The following is a 26,657-nucleotide window of genomic DNA, read 5'->3' on the forward strand; positions in this document are numbered from 1 at the left end:
GTTTTAACTATGGCCGTTGGTGCACAAAGACGTAAGAACCTGATCTTGGTGCATGGAGATGAAGTGGCAGATCCAGTTCTGCAATGAGACTAGCCTCTGGTGAGGGAACAGATGAATGTAGGGCACCCCCATGAGGATGGGGTCAGATAGGGTTAAAGTGCGTGTAGCATGTAGGGGAAATATTGCCTTTGTTCAACTTCTTTCTTTAGTCTTGTGTCCAGTTCTGGGCACAATTCAAAAAGGACATTGAGAAACTGGAGTGTGTGCAAAGGAGGGCGACTAAAATGGTGAAGGGTCTGGAAACCATGCCCTACAAGGAAAGCCTTAGGGAGCTGGGGATGTTTAGCCTGGAGAAAAGAAGGTTAAGAGGAGATATGATAGCCCTGTTTAAATACTTGAAAGGATGTCATATTGAGGAGGGAGGAAGCTTGTTTTCTGCTGCTCCAGAGACTAGAACACGGAACAATGGATGCAAGCTAAAGGAAAAGAGATTCCACCTCAACATTAGGAGGAACTTCCTGGCAGTAAGGGCTGTCCGACAGTGGAACACACTCCTTCCTCGGAGTGTAGTGGAGTCTCCTTCCTTAGAGGTCTTTAAGCAGAGGCTGGATGGGAATGCTTTGATTGAGAGTTCCTGCATGGCAGAATGGGGTTGGACTGGATGGCCCTTGAGGTCTCTTCCAACTCTATGATTCTATGAAAGGTGCTACAAGGCCTCTCTAAACGCTGACTCTGTAGAGACCAGGATTCGAGTCCCAGGCAGCTTGGCCTGGGTGACCTTGGGCAAGTCACACTCTCTCAGCCTTGGGGGGGGGGAAAGAGGCCATGGCAAACCTCCTGCCAAGGAAACCCCATGACCTTAGGGTCGCCATAAGTGGGAAACAACAAAGGCGAACCTGCCATGGCTTTTTCCTTGGCAAGAGTTGTTCACAGGAGGTTTGGCCATTGCCTTCTTTCCCCTGAGGAGGCTGAGAGAGTGTGACTCCCTCCAAGGCCACCCAATGGGACTGGAACCCTCTGGCCTCCCAACCAGATCCTAGTCCCCTCACAGACGAATCCTCCTCTCTTTGTCCTCCAGCTCCTCCTCCTCCACTGAGGGAAGGGGAGGGGGACACGTGACCGGGCAAGGCCGCCATAGAGGAGCAGAGCCTAGAGCGGCCGACTTCCTCAACCACCTCCCGCCCTCTTCGGCTAGAAAGACACTTCCCTATCGAAGCCTAGCCCCGCCCACCTGCGCGTCATCCCGAACGCCGGGCCAGAGTCTCGTGACCGGAAGTGGGCGAGAGAGAGGCGGAAGTGAAAGCGGGGAGGGTGTTTTTGGCCCCATTAAAGCGGAGCTGAACGGAGCAGCGAGAAGCAGCAACAGTAGCCGTCGCCGCCGAGGCCTGGTCTTTTCCTACGGTGAGCGCGGAAGGGGCCTTGCGGGGTTTGGGAGCCGAGGGCGGCTTCGGTCCTTGCCTCGCTGTGGGCCCAGAGGCAAGAGACGGAGAGGGAGAAGAGGAGGGTGCGGCTCCCGCAGCAGCAGCAGCAGCAGCAGCAGCGGGGCCCAAGGCAGGGTTTGCGCCTTGTCCCCAGTCCTTCCTTCTTTCCTTGGGCCCCGCCCTGGGCTGCCTCCCGGGAGACGTCCTGCTTCCTAAGGAGCCTTTGGGGGATCAGCCGTGACTGAAGCTTGAGAGCTGCGGCGTGGCCACTGCGGAAAGAAGAGCCCGGTTGAAGTGCCCCTGGCTCGGTCCTGGGAAGGTCGGGGGCGGTAGGGGTTTGTGTTATTACTGTATTTGTGAGGCATTCAGCTTTCTCTGTTTATGAAATGCTCCGAGGCAGAGGAGTTAAGGCGGTCGGTCCCAAAGTGGGTTGTTTATGCGGGGCATTTTGGGCCTGGGGCATAAAGACAAGTGAAACAGCTTCATTTAGATACCGCTTCATACCGAACTAGCAGTGTCTCAGCGGTTTACGAGTGTAAGCTAATTGCCCCCAACAATCTGGGGACTCATTCAATGGCCTCGGAAGGATGCACGCCTGAGTCGAGCTTGAGCCTCTGGGCTGGTCTTGAACTCGCAACCTTGTGGTTTGTGAGTGAGTGGCTGCAGTGCAGGCATTTGCCCACTGGGCGCCTTGGGGTGGGTCACACTCTCTCAGCCTCAGAGGAAGGCCAGGGCAAACCCTCCTCCGATGTAACCTTAGCATAGGTTCATTCGCCTTAGGGCCGCCATAAACTGGGAAACGCTTGGAGGCATGCAATTATTATCATTATTTATTATTATGTTTGTTTATATGGCGCCATAGACTTTACACAGCGCTTTGCAAAGGAGGACAACAGCGACAGTCTAGGCCGCATGTACATTAAGGCCAGCCCTTGAGCGCCTTTGTTCCTTTCTCTTTCTCTCATCTTCCTCCAGACAAACAAAAGAGATGCCAGGGATAATAATGGAGCCCCACATTCACCCTGAAACCCTGTGGGTGTCTCAGGCAGGGATAATCCGTTTTGACACTACTATTGGCAACTGCCCTGGCTCAGTGCTATGGAAGCCTGGGGTTTCTAGTTTATTGTGGCACCAGAGCTCTCTCTGGACAGAGAAGGCTAAATGTCTCACAAAACTACAGTTCCCTAGCACTGAGCAGTCTTAGACTGCGTTCACACTGAAGAAGTAGCCTGATTTGGGACTGCTTTAACTGCCCTGGCTCAAGGCTATGGAATTCTGGGAGTTGGAGTTTGTTGTGGGGCCCACAACAAACTCACAACTCCCATAACTCCATAGCCTTGAGCCAGAGAACAAGTTAAAGCAGTGCCAAATCAGGCTGTTTCTCCAGTGTGGATGCAGCCTCAGTGTTCCTTAGTGCCTGGCCCTCAGGAACAGAGGAAGGTGAGAGAACTGGCCCAAGCTGCTTTTCTCCCCCTTGGCCCCTGCTGCCAGCTTCCTATAGGTCTGAAGAGTTTCTCCTAGGTGTAGTAACAAGGCTTTGTTTCTGAGACCTCTTAGTTGTCTGTGCCTAAGTGCTTTCATGTCTGTCTCGCATTAGTCCATGAAGTTTGAAACAGAAACCACCTAATGACCTAATCAAGATTGACTTCCTTGCCGCCTCCCTGTGTAAACAATCTCCTGAGATGAATGTGGACACTGTTTTGTAGTGGCTCAGTACTACAGTATTAAACCGTCTCATTGGGAAATTAGCCCCATTAAATACAGTAGGAGAACTCCTGAGTAAGCCTTTGTAGATTTGTGTCTCGTGTGCTGTGCGCCTTCCAAGTTGTTTCAGACTTAGTGGTGAAACTCTCACAGGGTTTTCTTGAGTGGGTTTGCCATTGCTTTCCTTTGAGGCTGAGAGACTGTGATTTGCCCAAGGTCACCCAGTGCGAACTCGAAGGCTTTCATGGCTGGCATACATAGTTTTTTGTGGGTTTTTGGGGCTATGTGGCCATGTTCTAGAAGAGTTTATTTCTGACATTTCGCCGGCATCTCTGGCTGGCATCGTCAGAGAATGTAACCAGTGTGTTTACATGGCAGAGCCGGGATTTAACCCTCCGTCTTCCATTGCCCTAGTCTGGCACTCAAACTATAATAGTAATGATAATAGTAAAAATTTATTTATTCCTCGCCTCTTCAGTTAGTATAAGGCAGTTAACAACTGTAAAAGAACATTAAAATACAATGAAAGACAATATCCCACAACCCACCCACCTACAATAAAACAATGCAATTAAATTATTAAAATAAATTATGAAAACAGAGCAGGCAGTCGATGGGAGGCGACCGAGATGCTAATCTGGGAAGGCTGCTGGAAGAGATCCATCTTGACCCCTTTTTTAAAGCAGTCAAGATTAGCAATATTCTGGATTTCCTCCTGACGGCCATTCCTTAACATGGGAGCCCTGGCACTCTTATAAATGATTAAGTATTATCTAGCATGTTCCTGGACAATTCAGGAATGGTTTGGTATGTACAAGGATAGCTAAGAGTAGCAATCTGTTGACAGAATCTGCTCTGAATGCATGAATGGTAAACTATTGGGTCCCTCAGCTTGATCTTATCTCACTGGTTAAACATGAGGTCATTGATTAAATTGGGAAGAACAAATAAAGCTATAATGTTCCTCCTTCTCCTGGAAGTGTGTTGTCTTTCTCAGGACCCACTGGATTGATCAAGATTGCAGAGGATACTAAGAGTACCAGTGGCCTCCAAGTCTTGACTCATCAATGTCCTTGGGCAGAGCTTGTTTTATCTGAGTAATAGTGTGTGTTTGTCTGCGCATGAATGTGCAGCTGCGTGCTAGAGAAAACTTGTCAGACTAGCTTTTTTCTATTCCAGTTTGCCAGGCTTTAAATATTTAAGTGCATCAAAATGTTCTAGAAACATGCTATTTCTAAAAATATAATGCAAATTACTGAAACAACAATGGGTTGCCCTTTTAACTGATTTGGCAACAAATGGCTATCATATACTAGCTAGTCCAATAAAATGTAAGACACCCCCAATGTGCAGGAGGCCAACTGTAAATCCAGTTTACTTAAAATTCAGTTTAATAATCCAAGCACTCTTGTGTACAAGTTGTATATCAGATATTGCATGTGGGATCTCATTGACATCTGTAGATTGCATAGATTCTCAGAATGTGTACTGTTTTTAATTTTGTTGATCAGCTGCTCTGGAGTAAAGCTTGATTTGTAGTAGGTGGAGTCTGGATACTTTGCATGTTCTGAGCCATGCCCTCTTACAAGAGCAAGCATACTGTCTTCCCTTGTGATTACAGCAGCTGATAAAGCACATGATTTAGTTCATGGAAGGCTAACTATAATTTGTTTGGGTAAAGGGATCCCATAAATGCCAACAAGTATATCTGGATTAAGCCAGCAATGTAGCCTGTCACTTTCACTTTATAAATCATGGTATATGATGATTGGGGGCTTGATAGTAGTCTCATTCCCGGCCTGTTAAAGTTCCACCCAAGGATTCTTAAAATAGAAGCACGAAAAGGTCTGCTGTGTGTTTGATGTTACTCATTCTTCCCCTTGAAGTTCCACACACTATTACAAAAGTATCATTTAAATAGCATATGGATTTTACATTGAAAAGTGGCTTTATAACTAGATAGTTCTTAAAACAAGATGGAGAACAGTCTACACTAGGTAAAACATGAATTCCAGCTGAAGCTGTTGCCATGGAATAGCACTGCTATAGAGCATGTACTTTGTGAGCAGAAGGTCCCTGGCTGAATCCTTGTAATCTAAAAGGATGTTGGGTGGCTGGTGATGGGAAAGGCTTATGTCATATGATGGAGAGCTGGGGAATATGGGGCTCATGAGCTAGTGGTCTGACATCATTTTATGGCAGCTTTCTCTAAAAGGAAAAGCTAACAGTATTGATACATTATACATATGCAATCTGAACTTTGGCTGATAATATGTTTAAAATATGTATTTATAGGTGAAATCCTAGTAGGTGACTTTAGGTAAATCAGCTGAAAGTCTGTTGGGTTCCTTCCAAAATAGTCTGAAGCACATTATGAAACCTTTGTATCCATACTGTCCGGGGATTAAGTACACTGGGTACAATCAACAATGCAACTCAGTTCAGAATGATCAGATCCTTAATTGATGTTAAGCCATGCTTTTCTGGGTGGCCAAAGAGCCAGAGCAATAAGATCAATTTCCCGAATTCCCCATGATTGTATAAAAGAGAAATTGGTAGGAAAACAGAATGCATACAGAAGCTCCCAGGTGTAGCCTCCAGGTTGGTCTAGCATGTATGAGCAACTACCAGGTCTGAGGAGTACAGTCTGCCCTCCTTATCCATGATTTTTTTTTATCCACGGATTCAAGCATTCACGGCTTGAAAATATTCCAAAAAAGTATAAATTCCAAATAGCAAACCTTGATTTTCCATTTTATATAAGGGACACCATTTTGTTCTGCCATTATATTCAGTGGGACTTGGACACCCATGGATTTTGTTATCCACGGGGTGGGGGCTGGGAACCAAACCCCAGCAAATAACAAGGTCCCACTGTATATGTACCTTCACCTGGAGGGCTGTATCTTTTGCATCTCTTTAAAAAACTTAAATTTTTAAATAAAAATTTGATGGCTTGGATTTTTTAAAACTGAAAAAAAATCCCCGTGTTATTTTTAACACCTGTGCTACTTTGGGCCCAGAAGTGGCCTTTTTTAAAAAAAAAAAATTAGGAAATCACTTGAGGTTTTTTTTGGGGGGGGGAACTGAAGGCAAAAAAGGCAATATTACCTCCATGCCTCCTAGACGGCAGACAGGGTGTTTTGAGTAAAAATAAAAAAATACTGGGAGAGGCACGTTGAGGGCAGGGAGACGAAGGGCTTGAGAGATTGCCTGCCAGTTGCATTTCCCCATTCTTGGTCTATATCTATAATAATTCCTATCTACAATCTTGGATAGCAGCTGGCAATTGTTATAGACATCACCTAGCTAGATCGATCAAGGCAGCTTCAGATTTATCTAAACCCAACTTCTTGTACAAAACTGGATATTCTAGTGTTGACTAGTTATCCCATATTTTCTGAAAGATGCTGTTGAAATGAACAGTTTGGTTAGAATTGGTAGTGTACTTCTTTTAGAAAACATTAACTGAAGATTCAATCTGGTTCAAAATGAACTTTAAATGGGATGGAAGAAGATGCAGGAGATTGAGATCCCTATTCATCTTATTTAGTGGAAACAATCTGTCAGCTGAGATAGTGCATCAGTGTCTTTTCTGAACTTCCTTGGGAAACTTGTCATTAGATGCCTTTACAAATAAGGTGTAGCGTGTACTAGCTTGTTTCCAGGGTATGTGTTGGTAATGATCTTGGTTCTGCATTGGTTCTGCAGCTCTGCCATGTACTGAACTAGCTTGTCTTCAGAAATGAACAGAAAGATTGATCTACTGCCAGGTTTTTTTCTTTTTAACTCCTGGCAGCTATCCCAATATGGTGCACTGAGAGAGAAGAAACAGGTCATTTTAGAGCCTTTTGTGAAGTAGCTAAAGGTGCCTATCTGCCCTTTACTGGAAGCATCTCTTTGTATTATGCTTTGTCCATTTGCTGCTGCTTGCTTATTTCTCAACCTCTTTTAGCACCAAATAGCTAAAAGGTGTTCCTGAATTTGCTGTCTAGGCAGTAAGCTAAAATACGAACTTCAGACTTCTAAACAAAATTGTTTTGGCCTTGTCTGTCAGAGAGCAAAAGCAGTTCTCTTCATTAGAATGTCTGTGTCAGAGGCAGAGCTTGGAAAGTTTTTCTTAAGTAGAGTGAACATAATAATACATTGAGACAATCCATAACTGTGGGCCTCATGCATTGTTGTAGTCATTCTGAATAAATTCCCTAGCTTTGATTTTAAGTTTCCAAAGGCAAGACATACACCTCCTGCTGACTCAGCATTTTCTGTCTCCTATTAGAGAAATCCATTATACGCTTCTGTCTTGTGTGCTGCCACTTTGTAGATGTCCAATGTTATTCTGTTTCTTGAAGATCAAACTTCTCAGTCCTCTCCAAACTAATATGTTCTTTACTCTGCCTTTTTATGCATTTCTCTGCTTTACTCTTCCTCCACCCCCACCACAAGCCTATAAATATAGCCTATAGTTCAGGTCCCTTGACTTGCCAGTATTGCATTAGTATGGATTCCTGTTTCGAATGTGACTTGATTATAAATCTGGTTTTGGTTCTTTTTTAGGTTCCTAGTCAAGTCCTGTATTGTTCCTTCCTCTTCAAGCAGTTGCCATAATCTTGTGATATTTATCTTATTCCCTCACAGCCACAACTGTGAGCTGTCCATGAATGTGGCTGTGGCTTGTGACCCAATAACTTAAAGATACAGATGGTACAGAAGATAACAAGCTGGCAAGATCAATAGGCTAATAGAATAGGACTGGAGAATGTGTCCAGGAACTTATTTCTTTTTATACATCTGCAGTCACCTGTTATATTGTACAAACAAACAACAGTAAAACTATAAGGCTGGTTTTGGACTTCAAGAGCACTTCAATACTGTAGGCTTTATGTATGCCTCTTAAAAGTTTATACTGAGACCCTGCAGGATTTCATTAGAAGGTGTTATAGTGATTCAAAGTTTGTTTTTAAAATCTAGCCCAGCCCTTTGAATGTGTTAGCCATCATTTTCAGCCAGTGTAGCTAATGTTTGGGGTGATGAATACATTTAACATATCTGGAGGACATCAGGTTACCTAACTTTTATATTGGAGGGACACAGGTACAGAAATTCTGTTCTAGACAATGACACATTCAGTGAAAGCATTAGTATAGAGAAGAAATGGAAAAAAAAATTGCTTTAGGAAGCTGCTTCTAACCAAGTGGTGGTATTCGGTTTTCTTGCTTGTGAGTGGGGAAATTGTGGCTCTCCAGGTATTGAATTACTGTCTCTATTTCTTTTAACCTGGTTGTGGCAGCAGTGATGGGGAGAAGTGAAAGTCCAATAACAGCTTGAGCACTATGTGCTCACTATTCTTATTTACTTTTTTCTTAAAAAGTGATTGTTATTTAATAATAATAATAATAATAATAATAATAACAGTATTTATTTATTATAATAATTATAATAAATTTTATTTATATACCACTTTTCCAAAAGATCAAAGCGGCTTACACAAAATTAAAACTAGTTACAAACACATCATAAAAATAGATAAAAAACAGTAACACAATATACACTATACAAATCTAAAACAGTCATTCAATAGAGTGAGGCAGAGAGTCGATGGGATCAAAATACACAACTTCATTTTCCAGAGTGGAAGGCTTGACAGAAGAGGAAGGTTTTAAGCCTCTTTTTAAATGTTTCCAGGAGGGTGATAAGGCTGAGCTCCTTGGGAAGACTGTTCCAGATTTGTGGGGCCGCTACTGAGAAGGCCTTCTGGGATGTAGTAACATATTTAGAAGGTGGGATTTCCAGCAAGTTCTTCCTGGTTGTTCTGAGTGCGGGGCGAATTATATGGGGAGATGCGGTCCCTCAAGTAACTCGGGCCCAAGCCATGTTTATAACCCGCCTCTCCCTGTGTTGGATCAAGGCGGGAATATTTAAAAATATTTACATTCAAAAGGGATTTAGTTACGTCCAATGATGTTCCAGTATAGCAGAAGCAGGAAAATAAAAAACACAAAAGGAGAAAAATAGCCACAGTAGTTGTAAGTTTCTATACAAGCTGACCAAATGGCCAAAAATTGAATCAGAGTTGGAAGAGACCACAAGGGGCATCCAGTCCAACTCCCTGCCCTGGAAGAAAGCGCAATCAGAGTTCTCCCAACTAATGGGCATCCAGCGTTTGTTTAAAAACTTCCTAAGAAGGAAACTCCAACACACTCAGAGGTAGCATATTCCACTGTCCAGTAGTGTTTACTGTCAGGAAGTTCTTCCTAATGTTGAGGTGGAATTTTTTCTCCTATAGTTTTAATCCATTGCTCTGTGTCTTAGTCTCTGGAGCAGCAGAAAACAAGCTTGCTCCATTCTTAATATGACATCCTTTCAAATACTTAAGCATGGATATCATGTCACCTCTTATATTTCTCTTCCCCAGACTAAACATGCCCATCTCCCTAAGCTGCTCTTCATAAAGTATGATTTTCAGACCTTTCACCATTTTGGTTGACCTCCTCTGGACACGCTCCAGTTTGTCAACATCCTCCTTAACTTGTGGTGCCCAGAACTGGACACAGTATTCTGGGTGAGGGCTGCCCAAAGCCGAATAGTGGTACTACAACCTCCTCCAATAAATAAATAAATACGTAAATCTAGACATTATACTCCTCACATTGGCTTTTTTAGCTGCCGCATCACACTGTTAACTTATGTTCAGCTTGTGGTCTGTTCCTAGATCCCTTTCTCATGTACTGTTTTCAAGCCAGGTATCACTTATCTTATATTTGTGCATATCATTTTTACTGCCCAGGTGTAGTATCTTACATTTCTCCCCTGTTGAAATTTGTGTGTGTGTGTGTGTGTGTGTGTATGTAATATCCATTTGTAAGTTTTGTCTGTACATTATTCTTTCAAATGTTGCAAGTTTGGTTGGATCTTCTGGGAGAAATTATCTTTCTAGTAATAAAATATTAATCTTTAAACAATCAAAAAGGTGGGGAAAAAAACAACTTCCACTGACCGTTTGTTAATTTCCAAGAAACAGGTAAATAATTTGAAAGAATATGTGTCCATCAATAGCAAGAATCTTTCCAAAACCAAATTTACTCATGTGATTATTTCTTCCCAAATGTAGATACTATGCGACAACTCCAAAACCTATGCATTAAGGAAGCATTAGTAGTATTACATCACCAACAATTTGCTAGTTTTAGAAAGCCACTTGATGAATAGACATTATGGAGACCAGTTTGCCTCAGTTATAGATAACAGAAATATATATACAGCCATCCATTTTTGTGGGGGATCCGTTCCGGACCCCTCCCCCCACGAAAATAGGAATTCGCAAATAATCAAGACCGCTTCTGTGAGCGGCTCTGCACATGCGCCATGGGCATACACACTATTTTAACCCTCCTCCATTTGCCGGTCCATGAAGGACCAAGACTGCAGACTCAAAGTCTAAAAATGGAGGGATGACTATATATAAAATCTTGGTCTGGCTGGCCTCTGTTTATGTCCCTAAAATTATGGGAAACTTGGGTGCACTTAAACTTGTAGGGCAAAATCTGGATTGTAACAAATGTTTCAGTTGTAAATATTGCTGTTTAGCTTGTAGCGGAAGTTTAAACTGTTCCTGCAAAACTGAAAAAGAAAAACTGATAGTTGAACATTAAGTATCTGATTTAAGGTAACCATTGCATTGTTTTCCCACATTTTCCATAAAAACCTGACAGATGAACAGTGATAATGACGGATTTGATGATGTTTGATTGCCTTGAGAGGTCTCATTCATAGCCTTTGGGTTCCTTGATACTCCAAGATAGTAAAGTTCTGCCAGTGGTCCGGCTACTATTTGAACCTTACATGACGAGAGAGCTTCAGACCCACTCTTTAGGTCTGACTAAAGACACACTACTGTATTGAATTGGAAGCTTCTTATGGCCTTAACTCTGTAGCTAGGTAGCTAGGAATGTAATTAATGCAGAACAGTGTTTTGGTGCTTGGGACACAGTTCAGAGAATATTGTATGAACTTCTAAATATCTTGGTAGACTGCTGATCTAAATTGCTAAAAATAAATGTGTACAAATCAACTTTACTATTGATTGGTCATATTTTATAAAAATAATGCATAACAGATTTATTTCTCTGATAGAACAACACTGAACCTTATTTTACTAACTTGTCTAAGTTAGGTGAGGCTGTAGAGTAGCTGAACTAATGTCTGGATTTGGTAATGTTTGGTATATGGGCCAATAAAGGTTGAATTCTGACATGTAAGAGGTCTTTCAAGTAGACAGTTTATATGTTTGGGAAGAATGTGAGCAGTCTGATCTCAAGGAAGTTGCATTCATCTGAACAGTGGGTGCATAGTGAGGATATTCCTTGGTTAGACATGTTGATTAAAGCCTAAATCGCTTTGATGTCTACAACATGATGCCTTCCATCTCCATTTGGTTCACCAGCTATGACTGTTACTTGACAGGGATACAGGTTAAGTGTTTCTGATCCAAAATGCTTGGGACCAAAAGTGTCCTGTATTTTGGATTTTTTCTAGATTTTGGAATACCTGTACAGTAAGCCCTTGTTATCCACTGCGGATAACCTATGAGGAACGACTGAGGGAGCTGGGGATGTTTAGCCTGGAGAAAAGAAGGTTAAGAGGTGATATGATAGCCCTGTTTAAATATTTGAAGGGATGTCATATTGAGGAGGGAGCAAGCTTGTTTTTTGCTGCTCCAGAGACTAGGACCCGGAGCAATGGATGCAAGCTCCAGGAAAAGAGATTCCGCTTCAACATTAGGAGGAACTTCCTGACAGTAAGGGCTGTTCAACAGTGGAACAAACTCCCTTGGAGTGTAGTGGAGTCTCCCTCCTTGGAGGTCTTCAAATGGAGGCTGGATGGCCATCTGTCGGGGATGCTTTGATTTGGATTTCCTGCATGGCAGGGGGTTGAACTGGATGGTCCTTGTGGTCTCTTCCAACTCTATGATTCTATTTGGTTACAGGAACCCCCGTGGATGCTCAAGTTCCATTAAATACAGTGGAATATTTTCAAGCTGTGGATGCTTGTATCTATGAATAAAAAAATCTGTGGATAAGGAGGGCTGACTGTATTTGTATATACCAGTAGTATTCAAAATTTGTACCTTTGGAATCCCCCTTGATGTGTAAATGCAGATGTCACAACCCCATTCCACATGGTACTGTATATGAATAAAAATGTTTTGTTTATTTAGTGTACCTATTTTCATTTGCATATTCATGTATATTCATATTTTAACATTTTATAAGGAAATAACATTGTTCAAATTAGAATAGATTTATTTAAGTAAATTCAATTTCTAACTCAATGCATGTGTAAATTTTATACATTAAAATTTGGGGAGGAAGGATCAGGGCCTTCAGGCCTCACATCCCTTGAGCAGCTCTTGTGCCCCCCACAGGGGATCCTGCCCCATTGTTTGAGAACCACTGGCATATACACAATGAGACATAATGAGGCTGAGGAGACACTGAGGATCTATGAAATGGTGAGAATCCAAGTAGTTGGCACAAATCCACACCTCCTGCCATTTCACAGATCCTCATGTCTCTCGTCAGCTTCACAAATACAGTACAGGTATGCAGCTCAAAAAGTCTTTGATTCTGTAGAATTTCAGAATTCTGGATAAGGAATACACAACTTGTAGTTTTCAAATGGGATGGGGTGTTATCAGTACGCTGATGACACCCAGATATACTTCTCCATGTTTCGGTCTTCAGCTTTGACTTCAGATGGCGTCTCACCTCTCAAAGACTATCTTAAGGCAGTAAATGGATTGGATGAGGGATCCAGATAAAACGGAGGTATCGGCTCCGAACCCAGGTATTGGGATACAACCTCCAGTCCTAGAAGGGGTCACACTCTCCTCAAAGGACTGTGTTCGCAGTCTGGGGGTGCTCCTAGATTCATCGCTTCACATGAGAAATCAGGTGAATGCGACGATCAGGAGCGCCTGTTATCAGCTTCGGCTGATACGCCAGCTGCACCCTTTCCTGGAAGTCAGGGACCTTGAGACTGTAGTACATGCACTGGTAACCTCACGCCTTGATTTCTGCAATGCACTCTACATGGGGCTACCCTTGTGCTTGGTCCAGAAACTTCAATTAGTTCAGAACATGGCAGCCAGATTGGTGTCTGGTACATCCAGAAGAAACCATATGACACCAATCTTAAGATCACTCCACTGGCTGCCCATCAGTTTCCGGGCCCAGTACAAGGTGTTGGTTATCACCTTTAAAGCCCTAAATGGCTTGGGTCCAACCTATCTTTGGGACCTCCTCCTTCCATATAATCCTCCCCGCACGCTTAGATCCTCAGGGAAAAATTTGTTACAGCCTTGCAAAACAAGGCTGTCTATGACCTCCCAGAGGACCTTCTCAGCTGTTGCTCCCAGATTGTGGAATGGCCTGCTGGACGAGATCTGTCATATTACCACTCTAAACAGGTTTAAAAGAGCTATAAAGACGGATCTCTTCCGGCAGGCCCTTTCTGAATAGTTCTCCGGCTATTAGAAGGAAAATCTAATCTCTGACTTCACCAGTTATTATATTGTTTTTAAGTATGTTTTATGTTTTAAATTCTACATTGCTTAATTATTAAATAAGCAGCTGTGTTAGTGGGAGAAAAGATATATGAAATCAGTTCTCAGGCCATATACTGTACCATCAACATTCCAAGCTATGTAATAGATACACTGATTTCTTGAGGAAAATTCTGTCTATCCAAAATCTGTTAGAGAACACTATCCTAGCTGCTATGAATGTGGAATCCCTTTACACCAACATCCAAACCAGAATGAACTACAAGCTGACAAGAATACGACCCTGAATGAGTCTGCAGTAGACCCAGAAACCAAACTATGCCACTTTGTATTTACTCATAACTCCTTCACTTGTGGGAATAATATGTACCTCCAAGTCAGTGGCACTGACATGGGTAAATGCATGGCACTACAGTATGCAAACATCTTCATGGCTATCCTGGAATGTGTGCTCTCTTAGCACATTAACCTCAAAACCTCTTTTAACTATGGTTTCTTGATATCTTTGTAATTTGGCCACATGAAAAACAATCACTTGATAAGTTCTGCCAGGATTTCATCAACAACTATCCTACCATCAGCCTGCACCTGGAAAAAAATTCACTTTCTTGACATGACTGTGCAACTGCACAATGGACTTCTAAGCAACGTGCTCTATCAAAAACGCAATGATTGCTACAAATACATGTCTCCAGTTTCTGCCCAGAACACTACCAAATCTATTGTTTACAGCCAAGCCCTCCAATACAACTTCATCTGCTCAGACCCACAAGGTAGACATTAGTGTAGTAAAATAGTAGCACAAGGTGTTTCATCATCATTATTCCAACATTTATCTGATTAATATATCTGGTTAAAATGTATCTGATTTTTTTTAAAATTTAGCAGATTAAACAAAAACTTTTTCTAAATTTCTATGAAAGTAAATATACTAAGCTAGGCATTTACTATTGTAAGTTCTCAATTTGAAATAGAAATCAGTGTTGGTCATTTTCTGCCGACTCTGACTCCACCCAAGATTACTCCTGATTCCATGGCCCTGCATGATATTCATAACCATATTTTACCCCAGTTTTACTAGTAAATGCCACATTTCCCCCTCAAAAGTCTATAACAGCACTTTGCCCCCAATGTGCAGCAGTTACCAACAAGCCAGGTCCAAACCTCTTTGCCCAGTTATTTTAACTCTCATCCTGCCAGATCGGGTATCTTGAAAATCCTGCACAGAACTAGAGCTAAACTTTCTCCTCATTCAACATACAGTAATTATGTATTACAGTAAGTAAGTATGTATTGTACATATTGGGACAAAAATGTCTCATGCAATTTTGTGATTGAAAAAGCATGTTACCTGAAGAATCTCCCATCATCTTAAAACATAGATAAGTTGGAAAGATTAATCTTCAGGTAGTGTTTCTAAGCACTCACACATGCTTCTCTACAAGAAACAACCCTTTCCTTTGCTAAATGGTGGGAAGGTTGTAAGTGTACACACACTTGACCCTGCCTAGAAAGGAAAGGCATGAAGTGTCCCTTAAAGAAAGCATTATTACACAGTCCATGAAACAAATAGAGAAGCACAATGTGTATTCAGAACATGGATCCAGTGCTGTCACTAGGGGGGTGCAGACCACACCAGGTGACACCTTGGTCAGAGTGTTTGACACCTCTGCTCCTCAAACACCTGCTTTTGGGCAGAAATGGGCTGTGGCATTGGCCTGTGTCCCATTTAAAATTTTGAAGAGATTGTGTGAGTGGGATGAAGCTCAGTGGGAGGAGAAAGAGGAGGCTTCAGGTTTTTTTAAAAAAATTAAACTTTTTACAATTTAATTTTTAATTTTTTTTATTCTTTTTACATTTTCTTTTAAAACTTAACTTTTTATCAAATTTTCATTTGAGCCACATGAAGCTATGTACAGTTGGCCTTTGGTGTCTGCAGAATTGCCATCTGCAGATTCAAGCATCCGCAGACGACAGGCTCACATTATCCCCATTGGCAGCACATGCATGTAGCCTTGCCACCATTAAGTCCCTTAATGGTGTGCTGTGTGCATAGCTGTGTGCACGCACTGTCATTGGGGACTACCGAACATGGCATCCACAGATTTTGGTATCGGGGGGGGGGGTCTGGAATGGATCCCCCACAAATACCAAGGGCCAACTGTATATGTATATGTGTTTAGGTGCTGAGTATGATACTGTAATTTAAAAGTATAATTTTAATTTTGCTAAGCTGTTTTATGTCCACAACTATTAGCATTTCAGCCAGTGATATGCAGGAATTACAATTAATGGGTAACGTTACTACAGAAAACATTGCTAAAGATTCTGTATGGTGTGGTATGGGAGGAGCTAGGGGGGTGACCACATGAATTATCGCACAGGATGATGCTAGCCATAGTGATGCTTGTGCATGAAACAAGAGAAATCCTAGTAATGTCAAAAGTGCGGAAGCCACTGGACATCCTTGACCTGTTTTGCCTAATATTCCCGTTGCGGTTGTTTCATGAATAACATGGAAGAGCTGTGGCATCTAGTCTCAGGGTGCTGCCACTTCAGAGCAGTAATGAGCCTGACTTTTTGTGTTGTCATAAGAGGCATGAGACATAGCAGGGAAACCAGAAATATGTTGAGTTACTGAAGTGACTGCATTTCAAGACATGCAAGCTATGATAATTGAGCATCTTCAAATGTGGAATGCACTCAGGAATGGATCTAGCCATTAATGAAAAGCTGGTTGAATTCAGAGATGAGTGACTGTTGTGGCAGTATTTTACAGTCACCCCTCCATATCCACAGATTCAAGCATCCACGGCTTGAAAATATTTTTAAAATGTTTAAATTCCAAAAAGCAAACCTTGAGTTTGTCATTTATGTAACAGACATCATTTTGCTATACCAATGTATATAATGGGACTTGAGCATCCATGGATTTTAGTATCCACAGAGGGTCCTGGAGCCAAACCCCAGTGTATACCAAGGTAAGTGGACTAGGAGGGTGTTGATGTGCTGCAGTATGGAGACATCATGTTAGACTTAATGTTCATTAAAGTCATTTGACATAATTAGCACACACACACACCCTTTATTTTTTTGGTATGGTGGTGAATAAGAGAACCAGCTGATTGGATACTTTGCCCAGAAGTCCATTCTTACTCCTGACAAAAGTAAACACATTGAATCAGTTGGATTAACCTGCATGTTGCTTTCAGTGTTCAAATATTGGTTGAATTCGTTTATTCAGGACTAATAAAAGAGATTCCAAGCTGTTTGGGTAATTCTCTTGCCAGGAAAATGCAGCATCCTTATGACATGCTCTGGTTGTCTGTAGGGAGGATAGCACAAAGAACAGCCTTCAGTGAAGCATGTTTCTCTCAACAGGGACTCTGAGTATTGTGAAAAACCTTTCTTTCTGTAGCTAGGTGGAAATCATATAGGTGGGTTACAGACCGCCTACTTGGGGCGGTCTGTACCCGCCCCTTTCCCCGGTGTATCGGGGCCTCAGCTGCCAGAATGGCAGCCGCTGAGGCCCCGATCTGCCGCTTTTCAGGCTGCGGGGAAGCGGCAAAATGCCGCTTCCCTGCAGCCTGAAAAGGGATGTCCTTGGGGCTTCAAGCCCCAAGGACACCCCGCGGTGGCGGGGAGGAGGAGAAAGGGGCCGCTTGGCCCCTTTCTCCCTTGCTTCGCTGGGTGCAGCCTTCTGAAGGCTGCGCCCAGCGAAGCAAAGCGGCGCCGCAAACCAGGAAGGAGCTCCGAAACGGAGCTCCTTCCTGGTTCACGCGTACTTTCATGGCGGTCTGTAACCCGCCCCTGTATTCCAGATGTTGACTGCAACTTTCAAAATCTTATCTAGGAGATTCATGGTGAGGAATTGTGCGGGGGTGCAGCCCAGCAGCATCTGAAGAATCGTTCATGGTTCCCATTCCTGTTGTGCAGACATAAATTTCAAACAAAATAAGCGTAGTATTTCAAATACAGTGGGCCCTTGGTATTTGCTGCATTTGTTTCCAGGACTCCCACGAATATAAAAAACTCAGGATACTCAAGTGCCATGTACATACAACAGCATAGTAAAATGGTGTCCCTTATATAAAATGGCAAAATCCAGATTTCCTTTTTGGATTTTTACGGGGTGTGCGATATTTTCAAGCTGTGGATGGTTAAACTAGTGGATACAGAATCTGTGGATATGGAGGGCTGATTATTTCAGACAGTCACAGTAGTTTGACTTAAAGTATATTGACTGACAGCATATCTAGATGTGGTTTGACTTATAGATGTCTAATAAAATTTGTCTTAAAAGCAGTTCATTTAGTGTTCTCTCTCTCGTGATGTTAGGATGAAATAAGTGGGAACTTTTCCAAATTCTACATGAAAATGTTGTAGAAACGTTCATCCTTGTATCTATTGTCATGATTCTGTGAGGTTTGTTAGAGCCAGTTAAAAGCAGAGTTAGAGCAATCTTCACTACTGGGCTGCTACTCCATATCTGAAAGGCACCCTTTATTTTATATGCCATCTTTCTCCCGATATGGGACCCCAAACAGCTTAAAACAATTTGATACATAAGTTTTAAAATGGTTAAATAAATAAAGATTTCTGTTAAAAACACTAAAACAAATTATTGCTCAGTAAAACAGAAACCAAAGAAAAGTGCTAGCATAGCTTAGTGGTTTAAGTGTTGTCGTACTGAAGGACAGTTTTTCTCCCTTTGACATGATTTCTCATATCAAGAACAGCAAATTTCAGAGTTCTTTGTGCAAGGCTGAAAAGAAGAACACTTAGTGAAAAGGGCAAGACAAATTTCCCATAATTAACATTAGAGGGGACATTCTTGTAAGATTTACGGGTCCTTCAGTAAGTGTCTGATTCACAGTAGCAGTTCTGATCAACTTTGGACAAGATCATCTGTGCATTATAACACAGGTTCAAGGCAACCTATAGCCCATCATTTACAGTCTCTGATGCTACAAGACACTAGAGACCAGGCAAGTGGAAGAAGCATTTTACAGTCTACTTCAAGTATTCCCCCAGATCTTTCTGAGAATTTTCTTCTAAAAATTTGCAACTGAAAAAAATCTTCAGGTTGCCTTTTGAAAAAGATACGGTAATAATGAATTACAGTGCTCTCATTTACACTATTAAATGGCATTTATAGGAAATAACTGCAGCTAATTTCAGTGGCACATCTGTACATGCCCTGTGGAGGGTTTTTTTTGTGTGTGTGTTTTTTGGCACTATGTGCACTGTGGCAGAATCTGAAAGGTTTTAGTGTATAGCAGTCAGCAGAGTTCAGGCTTTTAGCACTGGGACAAGAAGTAAAGATATCTTGCTTGTTGAGTGGGAACATGAAAGAGAGATTAATTTGGCAGTGTGGGGAGGCTAATTTGTGAATTTCCAGTGAAAAATGCTAGCTTTTAATTAGCTTAATTCTTTAACCAGGTTGGTCCTTTAGAATACTTTAAAAATCTGTTAACAGTCTAACTCCTAATGGTCAAAAAGTTGCAAAACAGCACATTTGTAGAATTCATAGGCTGGGTGTTATTAAACAAAAGATGCAAAAGGAGTCATTTTTCAGAAATGCAGAGAATACAACCTTAATTTCAGAATTAAGATTTATTAATGGCTCATGAGTTTGTATGACTAGATGTGGGATTATGGTATTGGTGTGGAGAGGGAGCCCATGTTCTAAATTTGCACTCCAAATGATGCTTGAGCCTTGAATGGATTCATGTGCTTGTGGTGATTTGCCAGTGAAGGGTGGAAACCATGAGGGCCCCCCATATGAAGTTGTACTGCAACTCCCAGCAACCCTAGGCACTATAGCCAAGGGTGAGAATTGTAGTACAAAAACATGGTGAGTGGTACAGGATTCCTACTTTATGCTCCATATTTCTGGACTAAATGGTTTTGTAAAACTTGACCTTCTTATTGTGGCATTCTGCTTAGAAAAGCAGTCTTTAATATATTTGGTTAGGGACCAGATGATTTAGTTTTAAGAGTTGATCATAGGTGTCTTCCAACTTGACTTTAGTTGTTCTGCATTAAGACATTTCTGATACTAAACTTGAAGAATAAAAAAATACACTACAGTGGGCCTCCCGTGTAAGGAAAATTCCACGTATGCTCAAGACCCATTAAAAATAAGGGGGCTTGGGGTGCCGAGGCTTGTTCCGGCACGGCTTTCAGCATATGCTGAAAACTGCGTATATTGTGCCCGCATATAACACAGGCACACTGTACTTTAACAAAAGATCAACATGACTCTTGGCATAATTGATGCATTGTCACTTTTGTTCTTTGTGGCTGCAAAATTATGAGGCAATTTGTAGATTTCCCCTCTGAAATGTTTCTAAAAGATTGTCCAAAGTATTCTGTCTTCTGGGACCTTTTCGCCTTGCACAGTGATAGTCCTGTGTATCCACTTCAGCTTCATGGCAACATCCTATGAAATCCTGGGATTTCCAGTTTAGGGAAGTGTTGGGCTTAATTATCATGAAGACACCAGATCCTGTTTGATCTTGGAAGCCTGGTTAATACTTGTATGGGGAACTGCAAAGGGATACCAGGTGCTGCATGCTATATTTCAAAGGAAAGCAGTGACAAACAACCTCTGAATATTCCTTGCCTAGGAAAATTCAATGAATAAAATCCTTGGGGTCACGGTGAGTCGGCAGGCAACATGAAGGAACTCACTTGTAGGATTCTTAGCCATGGAGTTCTAGAGCCTCAGCAGACCACAAACCTCAAGATTCATAGGTTGTAGCCTCAGCAGGTAAAAGGGGATCAGAATGCTGTAACTGTACTGTACTGTGAAAAGGCCCCAGGCTTAGATCTTGGCTTGTTGAAGGCTGGTTCAGGGATTGTTGCTTTAGTCAGATTTAGCTTGCATGTTGTGCAAGCACAAGGCAGTTCAGAAGGAGAGGGCAGCCTGTATAATTAAGCTAGAATAATGCATAATTGAGTAATGTTTAGTGGAAAGATTTCATATATAGTAGCTTGTGTATTACACAAAATGAACAATTCTGTATGTAAGCATTCTCATGCTGGCATGTCATGGAGCATGTGGTTAGGGGAGTCTTAAATGGGCACATCTTGCTGCAGTGTATCTGCTGATCTTCTTCTTAGCAAGGATAATGCAGAGTTCATGCAGCAGCTGTGCTTGATGCTCTCTGCCCAGTACTGGTCTGCCTAGGATGATGTCATTGTTGCTGGTTAAAGGCTGTCTTCTGTAAAAGTGGCTCACTACTATAATATCAAGCATAAATGGCTAAAAATGTGGTAGGATTCTTGAGTGTTTATGCACACTGTCAGAAGTAATGAGTCCTGTCAAGCCTACCATCTTGATTAGCTAATACTGTACGACCCCCATATCCACAGACTTGGTAGCCGTGGTTTCACTCACTCATATCTGAAAAAATAGGTTCTCTTTAGGTATTTCTAGGTCCTCCGTTGTGATTCTATGGTATGCTTTGGCTGGAAGTTGTAAATCTCTTTGAGTTCCCTATTATTTGTGGTTTCAGGTATTCGTGTGGGGGGGGGGACGTCTTGGAACATAACCCATGCAGATATGGGAGTCATAGTGTAGTTGGCAAATACAGTTTCTTCCCCTGCAAAAATTAATAGCTGCAAGATTATCCTGTTAACAAAATCCTCTAGACTTCTGCAAGATGAAATAAAAGAAGAACCTGTAAAATGTTGAAATAAGTGGGAAGGCAGCATAAAGTTCATGTGTGATTATGACACTGTTTTTGGATATTTCCAACTTCCACTTCAAACCTGGCAGTGGAAAATATATACAGTGGGGCCTCCGCATACGTGGCCTTTTTATAAGTGGCTTTGAGCGTACGAGCTCAAGCCGCTGGGCGTGCGCAGGGCAGAAGGGGCGGCGCGTCCCATTCAGTTGAATGGGCGCGTGCACCTGTTGCACCTCGTGCACCTCCGCACCGCCGTGCACGAACCCCATTGTTTACAATGGGGCTCGAGCATAGGCGGAAATCGCCATACATGGCGGGATCTGGAACGGATCCCCCGCGTATGGCGAGGTTCCACTGTACCAGAACAAGTTTGCAAACAAACATTTGCATGGATTTCCCTGGTACAAAGAATTGCATATGCTTGTATTCCTATACCATGCAGACCTAGCACCACTGCAGAATTTCATAGGGTGCCTTGTTTGGGGATGGAAAAGGTGGAGAGTTCAGTGGTGTCTTTTTCAGAACGCTTCAATATTTTTAGTTTCTGTTCAAAGACCTCCAAAGAGTGACTCCACTAAACACCAAGGGAATGTGTTCCACTGTCAAACAACTCTTATTGTCAAAAAGTTCCTCTTAATGTTGAGGTGGAATCTTTTTTCCTGTAGCTTGCATTCATTGTTCTTGGTCCTGTTCTCTGGAGCAGCAGAAAACAAGTAGTTTAAGCTTTTATTTCATTTACCAGTGATCTTTGGGCAGTTTGGAGCAAAGTGTTATGCTGAGGTGTCCTCTAAAGACTGCAGTGGAAGGCTGCATGTGAGATAGAAATTTGGTTACTAAGTAAGCCATTGTTAGCAGTCACATCCAGCTTTAAGACGTTGTGTTAAGCAAGTGAAGTACTCACTCATAAAATATTTTTTAATGATAGAAAATTTTGTCTGAAACTTAATATGTATGCAACACTGCTTATTTATTATCTGGACATCCTGTTCTGTAAGATTTCTGAAAATGTTGAAACCACGAAGGAAAACTTCTTTTTTACAAGAGGGAAAAACATTGGAGAAAAATTGAAATAGTTCATTCATATCAGTGCTAATGTATTTTCCTGCTTTAACTGTCATTGACAAGGTGTCATATAATGGTACTTGGCATATTTATGAAATTTAAAAATATGAAAGCCTTGTTACGTGCAAGAAAAATTGTAATAAACAGCGCTTCACTGGAAAAAATAAAAATTTGTCTGGGGTGGTGGCAGGAATGTAAACATGGTGCTTTTCACAATACTGTTAACTACATTATTGGTCCCAGCGTTTGTGGACTTAGCCCAAGATTATCAGTTTCTGTATAGCTAGTGTAATTGTATTCCTGATATTAGGTACAAGCACTAGTTCTGTAAATAGTAATATGGAAAGCAAGGTGATTGTGGTATTCATGGAGGCATTTCTGCCTTGGTGATTACTCTGAGCTCTCTGACTCTTCTGTGCCTCTCTTTTGCTCCAAAGTGGACAGATGAAAGCAAGCACTAGCTGTCATGTTCAGCAGTTGAGCCCTAGTAATGGTCCCAACATTGTTGGAAAGCAGTTTTGAGGTGCCAGAGTATGACTTCTTCTTTGAGCTGTTCTTGGCTTAGGCGCAGGCTGTAAAGTGAGAGGAGAAGGATGTGAGGATAGATCAAGCCTGATGTCTTTATCAGAAGAAAAAGATTCAGGTTTCTCTGACCCCATAGAAGCCTGACTCTTCATGTGCAGACACTGATACTGCTCCTTTCCTCGTTGCTTTAACAGCTCAGTTAAAAACCTCTTGTTTTCCAAAGCTTTTGGAATTTTAGTTTAACATTGTTTTATAATCTTGTGTATTTTGATTATATGTATTTGTCAGTTTGCTTTATATTATATTGTATTTGTTGTATTTTATCTGGTTAATGTTTTGCATTTGTATTGTATAGTTTTATATTTTATTTTTCCTTCCTTCCTTCCTTCCTTCCTTCCTTCCTTCCTTCCTTCCTTTTCTCTCTCTCTCTCTCTCTCTCTCTCTCTCTCTCTCTGTATACATACATTGTATGCCTTCGGCAGGGACTACTGTTTTTGCTTGTTTTACTTGTAAAGTGTCGTGTATATCAATGGCAATGTATAAATAAATGGTAGTGGTGATGATGATGATAGAGACCTGATATAAGAACCTTGAACTTGCTTTGAAATACCCTACATCTTGTGAATTTTTTGTGTACCATCAAGTCCACTTCAGCTTATAGCAGTCTTATGAATGAGAGACCTCCCAAGAGTTCTGGTCATCAGCTGGCCTGCTCAGTGTAGCAAACTCAGGGCTGTGGCTTCCTTGATTGAATCAATCCACTTGTAGTGTAGTCTGCCTCTCTTCCTATTCCCTTCTATCTTGCTGAGCATTGCATTTTCCAGTGAGTCATGATGTCTCATGATATGTCCTAAGTACAGTATCTTCAGTTTAGTCATCTTGGCTTATACTGAGAGTTCAGACCTGACTTGCTTCCAGACCCGTTAATTTGTCTTTTAGCAGTCTGTTATCTTTAGAACTCTTCTCCAGCACTACATTTCAAATAGTTTGGCTCCCCCCCCCCCCCCAATCAGCTATCTTCAGTTATAAAGCTTTTCAGCTTCTGCAATATTTTCATGATAATGCCATACTTTGTAGCAGCAAGCACATGATAGTAAAGCCCATTTTGGTCTCAAGAAGAAGATGAGTGTTTCAGCTATTGGGAAACTTTTGCTAGGTGTTGTGCTACTGATTGGCTTGAAAATGAGGTAGCCATCCTTAAAGTATAGCTTTAACTTACCTGCATTCAAGAATCATGGAAGAAATTATTTGCTTGGTCTTGCACTGGCTTCCAAAAGAACCAGAAAATTGTTGAATTTACAGACCTCTGAAAACAGACTCCTAATTCTGGTAGGGAAAAGCAGTTATTGTGCATTTTCTCAGTGAGGGAGGGCAAGTGATTAAGCACCCTGAGCCCACACATGATGCTATAATCTGACTGTGCAACCTGGAGCCAAATACTGTTCCTATGGACACCAGAAGGAACAACCAGGAGGAGGGGGGGGAAGAGACTTACAATCAGGAAGAAATGAAGATTTAGCAATAGGTTCTTGCTTAATAGATACAGAAAGTGTAATGGAGTCACTCAGCTCTTTTTCACTTCTCTCAAAGCTACGTACAGATAGTCACTACTACATTTCTTTCCACAGTTCCAGTCTCCAGTCCGCATTAAAGTGCAAACTGACTGGTGTGTGCTCCAGATTTTGTGACCCTAAGTGGAAAAGTGAGCTTCTGACTCATTGCTGAAAGAGCCTTTCACTTCATTCTTCTAGATACACCATGGTTCATGTAAAGGTCTCTCTTGCCCCGGCTTCTGGATCATGTCTGAGGACTGAGCTACAATACTTGAACAACTAATGTAATGCTTTAGTTCACTAAGGGCAAGTCTAACAAGTGCAAACTGAATATCAGAACTAGTAACTCTTTCTTCAGCCTGCATTATCATGTGTGAAGGGATAACTTGCATAACCCTTTCCTTTGAAAAAAGAAGCCACTTTGGATGGGCTCCAAAATACTTGATTAACTTCTGACTGATTGTGGTTAGATACCACAGTAATACTTGACAGTTGAACAGTAATGGACATAAATGAATTCTTACCTTGTTGCCTTAAGGCATTATGTAATATCTTGGGCCTTACTAAAGGCAGTGGGAAACAAGGCAGGGTATAATTTAAGTTTCTAGAAACTTGGCATAAAAATGGCTTAGATCGTGAGATCTAAATTTGAAAAAATATAATGGCAATCTATTACAGGTTGTAATAAATAATAATAATAATAATAATAATAATAATAATATTAATAATAATAATATTTATTTATATACCGCCCTATGGCAAACCAATCCGGGCGGTTGACAACAGTAAAATATAAAATATAACAATTAAAAACACTTTATCCCTCCCCCCCTTAAGACAATATTAAACAGTATAACATATTAAAAACACAACATCAAGCATAAAAACAGCAATTAAAACCCTGATATCCCTCTGTTGATCCTCGACCATCACTGAGATGGGGCCACGGGAGGAATGAGGGAATCAGGGAACCTGGGCTGGGATGGTTAGTCTGGAAAGGCCTGCCGGAAGAGATCCGTCTTGACCGCTTTTTTAAAGCTGTCTAATGATGTTATCTGACGAATCTCATCTGGCAGGTCGTTCCAGAGTTTGGGGGCAACAGCAGAGAACGCCCTCTGGGAGGTCGCCGCAAGCTTAGATTTTAAAGGCTGCAGTAAGTTCTTCCCAGAGGACCGGAGAGCGCGGGGAGGATTGTACGGGAGGAGGCGGTCCCTGAGATAGCTTGGACCCAAGCCATTTAGGGCTTTAAAGGTGATAACCAACACCTTGTACTGGGCCCGGAAGCTGATAGGCAGCCAGTGGAGGGACCTCAAAACCGGAGTAATGTGGTCCCTCCTAGATGTTCCTGAGACAAGCCTGGCTGCCATGTTTTGAACCAGCTGTAATTTCCGAGTCAAGCACAGGGGTAGCCCCATGTAGAGTGCATTACAGAAGTCAAGGCGTGAGGTTACCAGCGCGTGCACAACCGTCTCGAGATCCCTTACTTCCAGAAAAGGGCGCAGCTGGCGTATCAGCTGAAGCTGATAACAGGCACTCCTGACCGTCGCATTTATCTGATTTGTCATCAGGAGCGACGAGTCAAGGAGCACCCCCAGACTGCGAACACAGTCGCTGGAGGAGAGTGTGACCCCATCCAGGACTGGAGGTTGCAACCCAATTCTTGGTTTCGGGGCCGCTACCATGAGCACCTCCGTCTTGTCTGGATTCAGTTTCAATCTGTTTTTCCTCATCCAGCCCATTACCGCCTGAAGACATTCATTGAGAGAAGAGATGCCATCAGAATTCGAGGCCGACGAACGAGATACGGAGAAATAGATTTGGGTGTCATCAGCGTGCTGATAACACCCAGCACCATGACTCCGTATTATCTCACCCAGCGGCTTCATATAGATGTTAAATAACATCGGGGACAAAATAGCCCCCTGAGGAACCCCACAAGTGAGGTACCTCTTACTGGAGCTACAGTCCCCGAGTAGCACCCTCTCAGACCTGTCCAAGAGGAAGGACCGGAACCACTGCAAGGCAGTGCCCCCGATACCTAACCCCCTCAGGTGGTCTAAGAGGATGCCGTGATCTATAGTATCGAAAGCCGCTGAGAGGTCTAAGAGCACCAACAGGGTCACACTCCCCC

At 42.1% G+C, this 26,657-nt stretch overlaps 1 protein-coding gene across 1 annotated transcript in view; it reads left to right on the top strand.

Annotated features, from left to right (window-relative positions):
• The first annotated feature begins 1,252 nt into the window (after positions 1-1,252).
• Positions 1,253-26,657, top strand: part of RAB7A (RAB7A, member RAS oncogene family) — a 35,691-nt gene continuing 10,286 nt past the window's right edge. Inside the window, exon 1 of the mRNA XM_042450985.1 lies at positions 1,253-1,401. The gene's annotated coding sequence lies outside the window, so the exon portion shown is untranslated. The remainder of the gene's footprint in view (positions 1,402-26,657) is intronic.

This window comes from Sceloporus undulatus, chromosome 2 (assembly GCF_019175285.1).
Source record: "Sceloporus undulatus isolate JIND9_A2432 ecotype Alabama chromosome 2, SceUnd_v1.1, whole genome shotgun sequence".
Lineage (NCBI taxonomy): Eukaryota > Metazoa > Chordata > Lepidosauria > Squamata > Phrynosomatidae > Sceloporus > Sceloporus undulatus.